Source organism: Sorex fumeus, unplaced genomic scaffold, assembly GCF_029834395.1.
Source record: "Sorex fumeus unplaced genomic scaffold, SorFum_2.1 ptg000002l, whole genome shotgun sequence".
Classification (NCBI taxonomy): Eukaryota; Metazoa; Chordata; class Mammalia; order Eulipotyphla; family Soricidae; genus Sorex; species Sorex fumeus.
This window is the reverse complement of record NW_026606059.1, coordinates 2,072,380-2,085,892: the sequence shown is the minus strand read 5'-3', so window position 1 is coordinate 2,085,892 and position 13,513 is coordinate 2,072,380. Positions and strand designations below refer to the sequence as shown.

General features: G+C 36.9%; 1 protein-coding gene across 2 annotated transcripts in view; it reads right to left on the bottom strand.

Moving 5' to 3' along the window:
• Nucleotides 1–13,260, bottom strand: part of SNTG1 (syntrophin gamma 1) — a 339,473-nt gene extending 326,213 nt beyond the window's left edge. For both annotated transcript variants that reach the window (XM_056110271.1, XM_056110281.1), the window contains exon 1: nt 13,188–13,260. The gene's annotated coding sequence lies outside the window, so the exon portion shown is untranslated. The remainder of the gene's footprint in view (nt 1–13,187) is intronic.
• Nucleotides 13,261–13,513: the final 253 nt, after the last annotated feature.

The window sequence follows — 13,513 nt, the reverse complement described above, 5'->3', positions numbered from 1 at the left end:
CCTGACATAGTGATAGGCGTGGGGGAGGGTAGCAAAGGGAACATTGGTGGTGAAAAACGCACTGATGAAGGGTTGAGTACTGGGACATCTGAAAAGTCCTCACCTAACAAACAAGTTAAGACATTCACTTCTACTAACAGGTGTTGAATCGGTTAACTAGTCTGCAGATTATTTCCCAAATGAATCGCCAGATTAGAAATTTGAAGTGCAATAATGTTTAAAGGCAATGAAATTGGTGTATATCGTTTCCAATAAGTGCTTTCGCCTTTGCTTTATTTTATTAGGGAGATGTAAGCCTGCGCTTGGTAATTAGGTATAAAATAAATTCTGTAATAAAATAAAACAAAGGAAGCAAGCCCATTTCTTAAATTCCTAAAAAAAAAAATGAGCAGCTGATTCAGACACTCCTTCAATCAAGGCAAGGGAATCTGATGATTTGATGTTACCTTTTAAATAAGAAATATGAAAATAAAAATTTAAATGAAAGCAGTCTCATGAAGAACCAAGAAAATAAGCTAAACCCCTTAAAACTCCTTCCTGCTCTCTTGTGGGTGTGTAAGACACCTTGGGTGCTTGATTCAGGATTCTTCTGCATCTGGATCTCAGCACATCAAACAACACTGCACTGTCCCTGTAGATGAAACACTCCATGAAACCCAGCAAACACTGATGGGAATCTGTAAATTCTGCCTTTTTTTATTGTACTGTAATAATACACTGTTCTATCGACAGGCAGGGTAATTGATAACGTGGGTCAACGTGGGTCTCATCTCAAAAATACTTTTCCCTCACAATTCTTTAATGATGTGCCTTTTCTTGTGTAACTTACGGTCAATTTACCAAAGATTGTAAAGCAACTTATATGTCAGATTCTCCTCATTGTGCTCCTGTAAAATAGACAGAAACCAGATTCTGAAATTCCAAAATCTTGATTTTTAAAAGTTGATCAATTTTTTAAAAATGTTTTCCCTTTGTGAGCATACAGTGTTGATAACAATGAATTCAAATTAGAATAAATGCATGTATGCAATTGACAAGTAGTGAGATAGCTAATGGTACAGGTAAGGTCAAGCAAAACAGGTCTTGAGGGACCTTAGATAAATATTTTGCAGAGGGATTCTAAGGCTATATTTCCAATAATAAGGATAGTTGAGTGGCTCATGCCTTTGTGATCTCTGCCCTTGTTCCAACTGAGACAGTAGGCATAGGTGAGCCTGGAGAGTGCTGAGATCTTGAGCTGATTAGACATCATCAGAGTAAGTTGGAAAATCAAAACCACACAGAACCGGGATGCTAATAGTTAGCAGGTAACCTTGAAGAGGACAAAACATGGACAGGACCTTTGACCCCAGGGTTTGGGAGAGGAGTAGGAGGATGAGACAAGGTGGGGTACCTGCAACAGGAAGGGGTGAGAAAAAGGCAGCTTCCCTCTTTGGACGCCCTGACCCCCTCCCCGAACACCCCACCCCTCCTCTGGACACTGGCAGGGATGTCCTGTCTCCCTCTAGTCTTCCCCAAATATACACTTTGTTCATTCCTGCTGAGTAACTTCTTCTTTACCATCTTAAAGGTTCATTTACATTTTTTTCATATTCTCCATAAAATGCACTACGGGGAGTCACAAGAATCAGACAATCGGGCATTGAGTTTGCCTGTGCACTGCCCCCCTCACATCCTTAGCAAAATAATATCTGGGTCTTACTAACACTAGATGACTACGTAAAATACGTAAAAATTTCTCTCCTGGAAACCGTCCAAAATATTCCCTCACTTTGTATTTTAACTTGACAACTGGAATGAAAGTAAACCTAAATGATAATCTTAAAAGCAAAAAGCGTGCGATGCCGTAGTTGGATATTAGAGAGACTTTTGACCCTTGGACAATGACACCCACGTATTAAAAGCAGCGGGCAAGGGGGAGAAATCTAATGTTTTCACAAGAAGTTCCAAACACCTACGAGATTTTAAAAAATGAATATTCATGATGTATGATGCATGGCAACACAGATGAAAACAAACAAAAATGTTCATATAATAAAATTTGAAAGGAATAGCTGTAAAATCAGGCGGGGGAGGCTTATCTAGAAAATCCCCTAGGCCAAGATTACTTACTAAATGCAAGCTGTTTGTAGCGTAATTGCAACCATTTTCTCCAACCTCTATTTAGTCCCATTATCTTGTCATCCCACCTTTCCCGACAGATTCCCTGTCCCCCGGCTGGACCTACTGAGGGCGCATTAGGGGAATGTGTTCTCTCTCGGACACTGCAATGACTAAACATATCACTTCTGTCATGCTTTAGGGGAGCATTAAAATGGCTTTCAATTTTTCTATAAGAGCATGCGGTACAGCTTTCTTGAGGAGAAAAATGCCCATGCTCTGATTTTCATTTCTCAGCTTTTCACATGGAAAGGAATATCTATTTGAATTATCCCATGTTATAAAGAGCCAATAAATTTTTTCCAAAGGAAACGGTTTAGATTAACTGGAGCAATACATTTAAAACTGATTAGAAATGGATCATGACTAGAACAACCAATGTCATCAATGGGAGATTTATGTCCACGTGCCTTTTTATTTTAATTGTACACTCCTCTCATGCCTGAACTTCGTAAAGCAGTTAAGATGAAGCTGTGTGAGTTTTCAATATGAATATTTCTCTTCTGAAAATCATCCAAACTATTCCCTCACTTTATATTTTAACTTGACAACTTGAATAAAAATAAATCTGAACAATAATCTTAAGAGCAAAGAGCGTGGAATGCCAGTTATTACTTTTGTCGTTTTTCTGACTGACCTCCTCATTTGAGAGAGTGATGGCTAACCGTCAGAGAACAGCTGAATTTTTGACGTACGTGGTATATTTTTGTACAATGAAATATGAAGTTCTTCTGGGAAAATTCAGAAACAGGTGGACTTTCCACTTAAAGACATTCTCTAGACTCTGTGCTCCATGAAACAGTGAGTTATATGTTAATCATCCTTTAATCTCATGAGTAATAGAATAATAGAATATAGACATACAATACATGCTTCGTGTGTAGTAGAGAGATGAAGTGAAAAGAGAGAGAATAGCTGTAGCATAATCACATGTTTGCCTCCTGTTTACAAAATACCCATCACTAGAGTGCCTTTAGACTAGAATTTTATTTATATTCAAATTTAGTATTAAGATCTCTCAAGAGTTATTTTACTAATTTATTCTATTATTGAGGAACACGGTTTACAATAGTGCCAATATTTTTGTTTTCAGTCTACAAAGCAACTGTACCTCAAGAGATATCACAGTGTGAGACTCTCCACCACTGTCCTATGTCCCCTCTAGTCTACACCATCCCTCTCAAACTCCAAATAATCACACACACACACACACACACACACACACACACACACACACACACACGCAGACACAGTAAAATTTGCTTTATTCTCAGTGTCCAAGGGTTTCCCCTGTCCTGACCCTGTCCCAGTTAGATATTGTCCATTTATGTTGCTTTGTTGCCTTATATTCCACATATGAATCAAATAATTTGGCAGTACTCCAGTATGGCTCTCTCTGGTTTATTTTGCCTAACATGAAGCCATGTAGTTGCATCCATTGTAGCAAAAGGCAAATCATCATTTCTTATAACTCAGTAAAACTCAGTAATACTAGCCCCCTCTTCTCTCTTTTCTGTCAGTGTCTGTCTGTCTCTGTCTGTCTGCCTGTCTCTCTCCCTTTCTGTTTCTCTCTCTCTCTCTCTCTCTCTCTCTCTCTATATATATATATATATATATATATACATATATATGGAGCAATAACCCCCCATGAGTAGACAAAATAATACTAGGGGAAGAAAAAAGATACGAGACTTCTCTCAACCCTTCTCTTGAAACTATACATGCTATGAAGCTATAGTTATCAGAATAGTATGGGGGTTGAATACGGATAGACTCCCAACCAATAAAATAGAACTGAGAGTTCGAAGACTTCCCCCCTGTATTAGATATATAAACCCCTCATGTATCAAAGGACATTTGGGCTGTTTCCAAATCTTGGCTACTCTAAACATTATGTAACAAGCATAGCTGTGGGCTACCTTTACATGTTAGGGCTTGGGACTGGTATAGAAGATTGGAGTTACAGCATCATATGGGAGTTCTGCTTACTTCTGGGATGTGTCTCCACACCTTGAGGTGACATTTTTCATCATATCCCTCCTGGCAGTGGCTTATCCCAGGCTTTTTGACACATAGATTATTCTCATTGGTATGAAGTTATATCTCATTTTTTATTTGCATTTCCCTGATAACCAGCAACAATGAACACTTTTTCATATTCCTATTGGCCATGTGTTCCTGAGTAAATGTTTATTCACCTGTCTACATTTTTGATGGGTATATTTATTAATCTGTGGTAGAATCTTTCTTCATTATTGTACATTTTTCAGATGGATGATGTGAAATCCATTTTCCCTACTAGGAAAAATGTTTTATTTAAGTCATAATTTATTTTGTAGTGCAGAAACTCTTTCTTTGTGTTGTTGCATTTGCTTAATATATCTTTTATTTTCTAGCCAATAAACATGGAATATAGAAGATATACTCTGAAGTCAACATCTTATACAGTTTTGCCTTTTTATTCTCTGATATTTTTCTTTATTAATTGTATGTTGCTTTATTGATAATCCTCTTTTGATTCTTCAAACTATAAACTATTAAACAAATTGGTTCAAGTAGTAGCAAAATTATTGAATTATTTGAATAAATTTTGAAATCACAATGTTTTTGCTTGTATCTTTTGCTTTTGGCCTACACACAGAGGTATTCAGGAGTGCCTCCTGTCTCTGTGCTCTGAGGTCACTCCTGGTGGGGTTAGGGAGTGATAGTGGTCCTGGGGTCAAATCCAGCAGAATCTCACCTGCTATTGCTCTCTCTGACCATATAGACAATTCTTGGTCTGTGATATCGCACATAAAAATTTAGAGAAATTGAATTTGCATTTAATTTAAATTTAATTTTCATATTGTCTGTTGAACAAAAACTATACGGCATGAAAACACAGCAAAAAGTGATTAAGCTTTCTTTTTTTAAAAAAAAATTAAACTCTTATTATAGACCTATTTCCCTTTTCTTCAACATGATTGTATTTTAAAGAAGAATCATCTTCTAAAGCAGGTTTATTCATTTTGACTGAACGTTATAAAATAATTTTATATCTCCCTCCAGAAATTATGGCTTGATGGGTCGGACGCGATAGCACAGCAGGCATAGTGCTTGCCTTACACGCAGCTGACCCAAGTTTGATTCCACCACCCATATGGTCCCCCAAGCACCACCAGGAGTAAAATACTCAGCACAGGGCCAGGACTATCTCCTGAACATTGCCAGCTGTGGCCCAAAAAATAGAGAAAAATAAAAACAAATAAGGTAATGCTTGCTTCATGAATTTTGAAACTATATAACAACAGTGTGGAATAATTTTGAAAACTTGGCTGAATTTTTTTAATAATTCCTGTATCATGGCATTCATTTTGGCAGAGAAACCCTGACTGATTGGACCCTTCTCAAATAGGTGACTTTCCTACAAAAGTCTTAAGATAATATACAGAACAACAGAACAAAAAAACCAACAAGTACTATAAGTATAGTCTTTTATTATATGGTAGTTCATCATGAAAATATCTTACAGAATTTGTGAATTATTTTTTCATATTTAATCATTTTGCTACTCTCCATTTTTTTATTTTTTTATTTTTATTTTTGCGGGATGAGGAATTACCCCCAGAAGTTGCTCGGGCCTTACTCTTAGTTCAGAGGCTCAGGGGACCTTGCATGGTGTTCGGTGTCAAACCATAGTTGGCTGGACACTTTGTCTTGATTTCGGATTCTTCCGAATTTATTTGATTTTATCTGAAGCACTACACACTGTTATAAGAAAAACTTTCCGTGGACTCTTGCAGCACCACACGCTCCAGCCAAGGACCCACCTCCCTCCAACACTGTTCGCTTGTTCATGCACCTCTCTCCCTGGGCTAAGATTCCTGCTGAAGGCAAGTTCTGTTTCTATTCACTCCGGGCACTTGCTGTTCTCCCACAATGATTCTTCACGTCCCAAGATGTGAGAGACCATTCGGTGCCTGACCTTCTCATTCTTAACCTCACCCAATACAATGGTCTCCAGTTCCATACAGGTGGCAGCCAATTTAATGAGCGAGTTTCTTCTTGCGGCTGATTGGTGCTCCACAGTTTTCATGTACCACGGTTTCCGTAGTCAGTCATTGGTCCTGGGTACTTGCATTGAGTCCATGTTTTGTCTTTTGTGAAAGAGTGCTGCAATGAATAAAAGTATGGACGCTTTCTGAGCAATTTATGATACCTTGGGATAGATGCCTAGAAGTGGAATTTCGGAATCAAGAAGCTCAATTCTTGGGTTTTTAAGAACTGTCCATACTACTAGGCCTATAGTATCCCTTTGCCGAAGATACGTCTAGCTTGACTGTCTGGAACTGTTATACACATGTATTTTTTAATGTAATATATGGATTTAGGTATGATATCAAGGTCTTTCATCCATTCTTTTATAAATTGTACATGGTGTTAGAAAGGGGTCCTAGGTGGGCATTTTAGTTTTTTAGCTTTTCAGCAACTACTTTTTCCCAGCACTATTTATTTAAGGGGCTTTCCTTACTCTTATTAATTTTTTTTGCTACTATATCAAAGCTCAACTGTACATATACATAGGGAAGTCACTGAATTCTCAATTCTATTTTATTTATCTGGGAGTCTATCCTCATTCTGCTATCATGCTATTTTGATACCTGTAGCTTCATAGCATAGTATAGTTTCAAGTTGGGGTGAGAGAAATCTTGTATCATTTTTTTTTTATCCTCCTGGGATTATTTTGTCTACTCATGGTGGGGGGGTATTGCTCCACATAAATTTTAAGAATATTTTTATCTATATCTTTAAAAACTTCATGGGAATTTTTACAGGGACTGCATGAATCTGGCAAGCGCCTTAACCCTCACACAATCCTCTGTTCCTTGCGTTATTTGCTTTCAATATACACTAAAAATGCTAATATATTGACATTGTGACTTTTGTGCATTCTGATTCAATTCAATTAAAAATCATGAGAGTATTCAGTGCTACCAGTGCTTTAAGAACTTGCTTCGTATTCTCTCCACCTATTTATAGAGGTGGAACGGTGAAAACGTCAGTGAAGTGATGTTTCGGTTTGCAAAACGGCATGCAAGCTGGAGTTATATAAAGGGATTACAGAACCACTGGCTACAGGAGTGTTCAAAATCCACCTGGAAAGTCAAATATAAACATCAAATGAAAACAACATTTCACAGAATCTGCAGGATGCATAGTACAGAAAAATGGGTTTGAATACTAGAAAATACATAAGACCACAGCATCCAAGACAAATTAAGTCAACTGAAACAAGTCAGGCAGCCCCACCAACAGGGTCAACCTGAGCACTCGTGTGTCATATAGGTTGGATGGAAAAAATGGGCTTCAATTGGTTGTATTGGTAACAAATTAAACCCAAGTCTCCCACAAGTTCACAGTTTTGTAAGAAAGACAGACAAAACCATATAACATATCATCTAGTAGGTCTAATGAAAAACAGTAATTGGGGCATCTGAAAAATTTATAGAATGTGGTAGAATTATTTGGTTCTTACATAATAAAATGTCCTTTAAGAGAGATAAGAAAGGGACTGGAGTGATAGTACAGCAGGAAGAACGTTTGCGTTGCCCATGGCTGACTCAGATTCGATCCCCAGCATCCCATATGGTCCCCCGAATACCACCAGGAGTAATTCCTGAGTGCAGAGCCAGGAGCAACCCCTAAGCATTGTCAGGTGTGACCCAAAAAAACAAAGAGAGAGAGAGAGAGAGAGAGAGAGAAGAAAATTCTTTGAAGTACTAAGCACCATAGAAAAGTAATGGTACTGGGAATCATGAGATTTCAGGATTAAGAGAAAGTCACGCAGATGATAAGAACAGGAGCAATTATGACAAAACAAATAAAAATAAAGAAAATATAGATTGTTATAAATTTTATGAATTTTTTTATTTTTAATAAAATCCAATTGTATCATTAGGTTTTCAAGAGACGTCGAGAAAACTGGTGACTAAATATTACCTAAAGTAGATAAAATCCATTTGATTTAAAGGTTTCACTTTATATCTGATCTTTCACAGTCATGTATCAATGAATGCAACTTCTGATTTGTTCATTCTGAATCTTCTATGTTAGAAATCACATGACAATTTATTTCAGTCTGTTCTGAGAGACGGTGTGGGGTGGGGAGGTGAAGGAAATAAGGTAGAGGGGAGGAAGAAAGAGAAGAGGTGGAAAACATGACCAAAGTGGAATGAGAGAGAAGAGGAAAGATTCATTCTCACGGAAACATTCCTTTTCTCGTGGAAGTTGCAGCTAACTAGAAGTAATTTCCTGTAGACTGCTCTTTTTTCCTATGTTACTCATTATTCGGTAAGAGGTTAATATATTGTTATTTCTAAAATACTCTAAAATTGTATTTTTAAGTATCCTTTGAATACACTGATTTCCAATTTAAAAAAAAATACTATAAAAATTAAATTAAAAAATTATAAATTAAAATTGAAATATTAATTACTGTCAGGGCATGCAGATAAAACATTTTTGTTGGTGGTGAGAATAGAAAATGATTCGGCTCTTCTGGAAGACAATCACATTGAAATTGTACATAGACAGCTTATGATATAGAAGTGAACCATAAGCATCCAATCAGCTTTTAAATATTGTGCAAATCTTGCTCATGAATATTCCTAAGAACTTTCTTTATAATTTTCTTCAGTAGAAGAATGAAAAAACAAGCCATGATATAAGTAAAGAAAGACATATTATTCAGATAAAAAGATATTCCTATCAAGCCACAAAATAGATGGTTAATCTTAAATGCTATTGCTATCTGAAATAAGCCAGAAGAAAGTCTCAATACTGTGTGATGTAAATTGTTACATAACATTTGGGTTAGGTAAAACTATAAAGATAAAAATCAACTATGATTTCCAGGAGTAGATACAGAAGAATAAAAGATGAATTGGTAAAGTGGGGAAATATCTATTTTTCACCTTAGAGAAATCATTTTTTCCCTTTTTTATTGAGTCACCATTAATTACCGTGTTAGAAGGTTAATGACCGAGTTTCAAATGTTCAATGTTTCAACACGGATCCCTTCATCAAAGTCCCCCACCAACGTCCTTAGTCCCCTCCAGCCCTGTCTCTATGGCAGAGGCTGCTTTTAATCTCTTTTCAGCACCTGTCCCCTACTGAGCACCTGTCCCCTGCTGTCCCCTGCTGTCCCCCCTGCACCACTGTCATTGTGTCGGTCCCTGTCCTGCCCCCCTCCACTCCCAGGGCAAGCCTCCTCCTGGGGACCAGTCTCAGGTTCTTTGTATCATTGTTTTGGGGCACTTGTTCTCCTAGTATCTTTCTGCATATCCTGCAGTAACAGCATCGGGGACATTTGAAAAGCAAAATTCTTCTGTCAAAATAGAGAGTTTTGCAGCACTGAAGGAAGATCTTAATGCAAAGTGCCTGAAATGTGATGCCCCTGGGTTTGGTGAAGGGCTCCTTGCCCCGGCTGCACCGGTCACTGTTTGCCTGATGAGATTCTCCGGGGCCTTCTGCTGCCACCCTCATCCCTCCCGTGTGGGGACCCAGGGACAGTGTGGACGGACGCAACTGTTCATGAGGCCTAGCTTCACCACGTCATAGCCAAGGCTGCACTGAAGACCAGCGTTTGTGTGTAGGAGAGACACTTTCAGTAATGTCTGGAAACTTGGGATTGTTGGAAACTAATGTTTTATAGTCCTGAGAAAAGTTGAGTTATTCCCAGGCATATTCCAACACGTGACCTACATCCATGCTTGCCTGGGAACGTTAAATTCCTCTAATTCTGCTCTGTAGCCAAGAATGTCAACGACAGCAATGATTCCCACATAACTTGTTTTTCTTTCCTTTAGGAGCAAACAATAATGAGATTTTCAAGAAATTATATGAACATGGTGATTTACAAGATTGTTCATAGAGAAATGGCATTTATTTCTGCTTTTTAATTTTTTTTTAGCATTCCACTGTACTGTACAAGTTTCTTGTTTCTGTTCCTCTGGTTTTTTTTTAGTATTCATAGTTTTCTAAGCTGAGTAGCATGTCATCTGCAAAGAGTGATAGCTTGATTCCTTTTCCAACATGGATTCCCAGAATATCTCTTTTTTCCTTATATGTTGAATAATAGTAGTGAGGGTGGGCAGACCTGTCTTGTAACAGACCTTAAAAAGAGGCTTTCAATTTTTCACTGTTGAATATGATATTAGCAGTGGTTTTGTGATATATGACTTTAATTTTACTGAGAAAAGTCCCTTCTTCCCATTTTATTAAGTGTCTTTATCATGAATGTATATAGTCCATTATGTTAATTAATCTGCATACATTAAAACATGACGTCCTGGGACAAAATTCTTGCAAACATGGGACAAATTCTAGTTGTTCTTTGATCTTCTACATGTATTGGTAGGTTTGGTTTGCTAACAAAGAGGTGAACAACACATTCAAATAAAGCTGTAAAATTACTCCTAGAGGGAAGGAAAGAAGACAGAAACCAATGGATCTACTCATAATGGGTTAGAAGAATGTTGTCAAAGGACAATCTTATCCTAAGAGCTATATAAATGCAACAAAGTCCCTCTACAACACTCATGACAGTTTTTTTAAATAGGCCAAAAGTTAAAACTCATAGAAAGCAACAAACGCCCCCCACGAAGAGCAAGCAGAGGTTCCGGATATTTCGCAGTGGAACCGTTGAGGTGGTGAAGGGTGATATGTATTCCCTCAATGTATTTTTAAACAAGGTACATTGCATTTATATACAAGCATACATCATTGAAATCAACATATGTATAAACTCCATAAAGTTCAAAACTAGACATGTATGTTAACAAGAAATTTGTCTGAACTGATGTTTCAAGAGTAAATAGATGATACACTAAATATGTTTTATTTAACACAAAATATGCTCATGTAACTTACTTTCCTACACTTTTTATTCTTTACATTTTATATAGGGAACGTTTAAAAATCATGTGGAACATATACTGTTGCTATACTGATGATTGTATTTTTGTCTATGGAGTCACTATACATTTACAATAATATTCATGACAGGGCTTTATGTATACAATGTTCCAACCCTCCTCCCCAGAGTCTCCTAGTATTGTCTTAATTCCCAACCTGACTGCCCCCTCACAGGCCCCTGCCCCTGACAATTAACCTTCCCGCTATTCTGTGGTGGTGATTTCAGCTCTGTTTGACTCCCTTGCAGGTTCTACAATCCCCACAAATGAGCGAGGTCATTAACCTCCATTAAGATCTTTGGACCGATCTCTCTCCCTTTTTCATCTATAATAAATATGCAACCTCCCCAGGGCTCCATTCAGCATGACAATGTGTGAGACTGAAATTGTAGAGAGTGGGATTTCACTCTGCTAAAGTGAAAATTAGAGACCACTTTAAGGGGAAGTTCAAAGGAGGAAACAAGTGACCTTTCCCGCCCAGCAAGAACTTTGATGTTTATTTCCAGCACACTCATGTTTTGGACCCACTTCTTTGCTCTGCCCTTATTCATTTAATTCTTCCACATGGGCTTCAAACTAAAGACCTGAGAATCCAGGAATCGCAAGGTTCCAGGAGTGACTGATGTCCACTAAGTGTGGAGGATTTGCGAAAATAAAAAATGAGGAGGAGAATGTCTGCCCAAGTGGTTCTAGGGCACCCACCACTGTTTCCAAAAATGTCCTCTCTCTTTCACCTACTGGATTTCTGTATGAGGTTTTACTTGAATAAAAGGTCAAATTACTAAAAAAAGCTCTAGCTATGAAAAATCATTTGAAAGCCATTGACAGAATGCAGTCCGTCTGGGAAACTAGTATTTGTTATCTCTGCATTCAATGAAAACAAGCATCTTCTGAGTTTATTAACATTATAAAAAGTACTGTTCAGGAATGAAAAGAAACATTTCCAGAATTTGAATGATTAGGGATGGAGATGAAGAGAGAAGTGAAGTAACAATATATTAACAAAATATTTCTATTGGGTACTGATAATTTTGAAAGAAGTGAGCACAAATGGATTCCATGTATAAATATTTGTTAACTTATTTTAGATATGATTGCTATAAATTCTAAGTGACTCTATACCTCCCCTTAATTATGGAGAGCTCAACCTAGGAATCTATTAATATACAACTTGCACGATTACATTCAGTCCGAGAAGGTTATTTTTATAACACTCCCACATACTTAAGAATTTCTTGGCACTGTAAATTTAACTTAATACAATTTTATGCACATGATTTTATATATAAACAAGCATATACTTGCAAATGTCATCATTCCTCTGAACATAATGGACGATAATGCATTTTTTTATTCTCACTAAATTCACATGCTACAAGTTCTTATTCTACTGCAAGAGTATCAGGAAGATTGACCTAGAAACTTCAATTTTACACTTTGGCAGCCAGGTTCTAGTCCATAACAGGCAGAGTAAGTATGAATCCTGCCAAAGGTAATACTTGTCCTAAAATCAAGGTCAGAGATCACATTCAGGATGCTTGGCCTATACTCACTCGTGTTCTGTTTCAGGAGATATATTTGATTTATTTTAGTAATTTAACACTGTTACATCTTTATTATGAATTAAAAAGGAGGCACATGATAGATCTGTAGGTGTTAGTCCTGTGAAAAATGTAAGAAACTCTTTGCAAAGATCAGTTGGATTGTCCCACATTGTACCCTTCCCCTGCATTCCCCATGTCACTGAAATACTGTTTCTCCCCCTGGTTAGGGGTTAGAAACTCCCCATGTAACAAATTATTTGAAAAATAAATTTATAATTTTGATTTCACTGAATGAAGCTCATTAAAAACACAACATTAATTCAGTTTAGTCAGTGAAAAAATAAATTACTAGTAAATAAATAAATTTTTCTCTGCTTATGCCAGGGAAGTTATTTTCAAGCATTATGTTATAAAGTAGGTAAAATATGGTTCATAAGGTAAACTTAGAAGGAAACACTCTGTTTTAGAATTCTAGGAAATCAAATGTATTCACTTTTAATAATGTCTTATGAAAAAATCACAGTCTTACTTTAATTTAGAGCAGTATCTTCCTTGTTCGAAAGTCACTTCTTTGTCAATGTCAACATTCTGAAGAATATTCTAGAGGAAGAAAGCAAAAAGAGAAGATTTCCATAAATATGAAACTAGGAAGACGGTGTCTCTGAATTAAATTTATTCACTTAGTTCATAAGAAATATATGCATTTCATTTATACTTATATATTTTTGATCACATTCTTTTGTTAATTTCTAGAAGTTACTCAAGTTGTTAGTGAGCAAGAAATAAAATAATGGGTATTTTCACAATGTCATTGGATTATGCTCTAAAGGATACATTTTGTGGAAATTGCCTTTA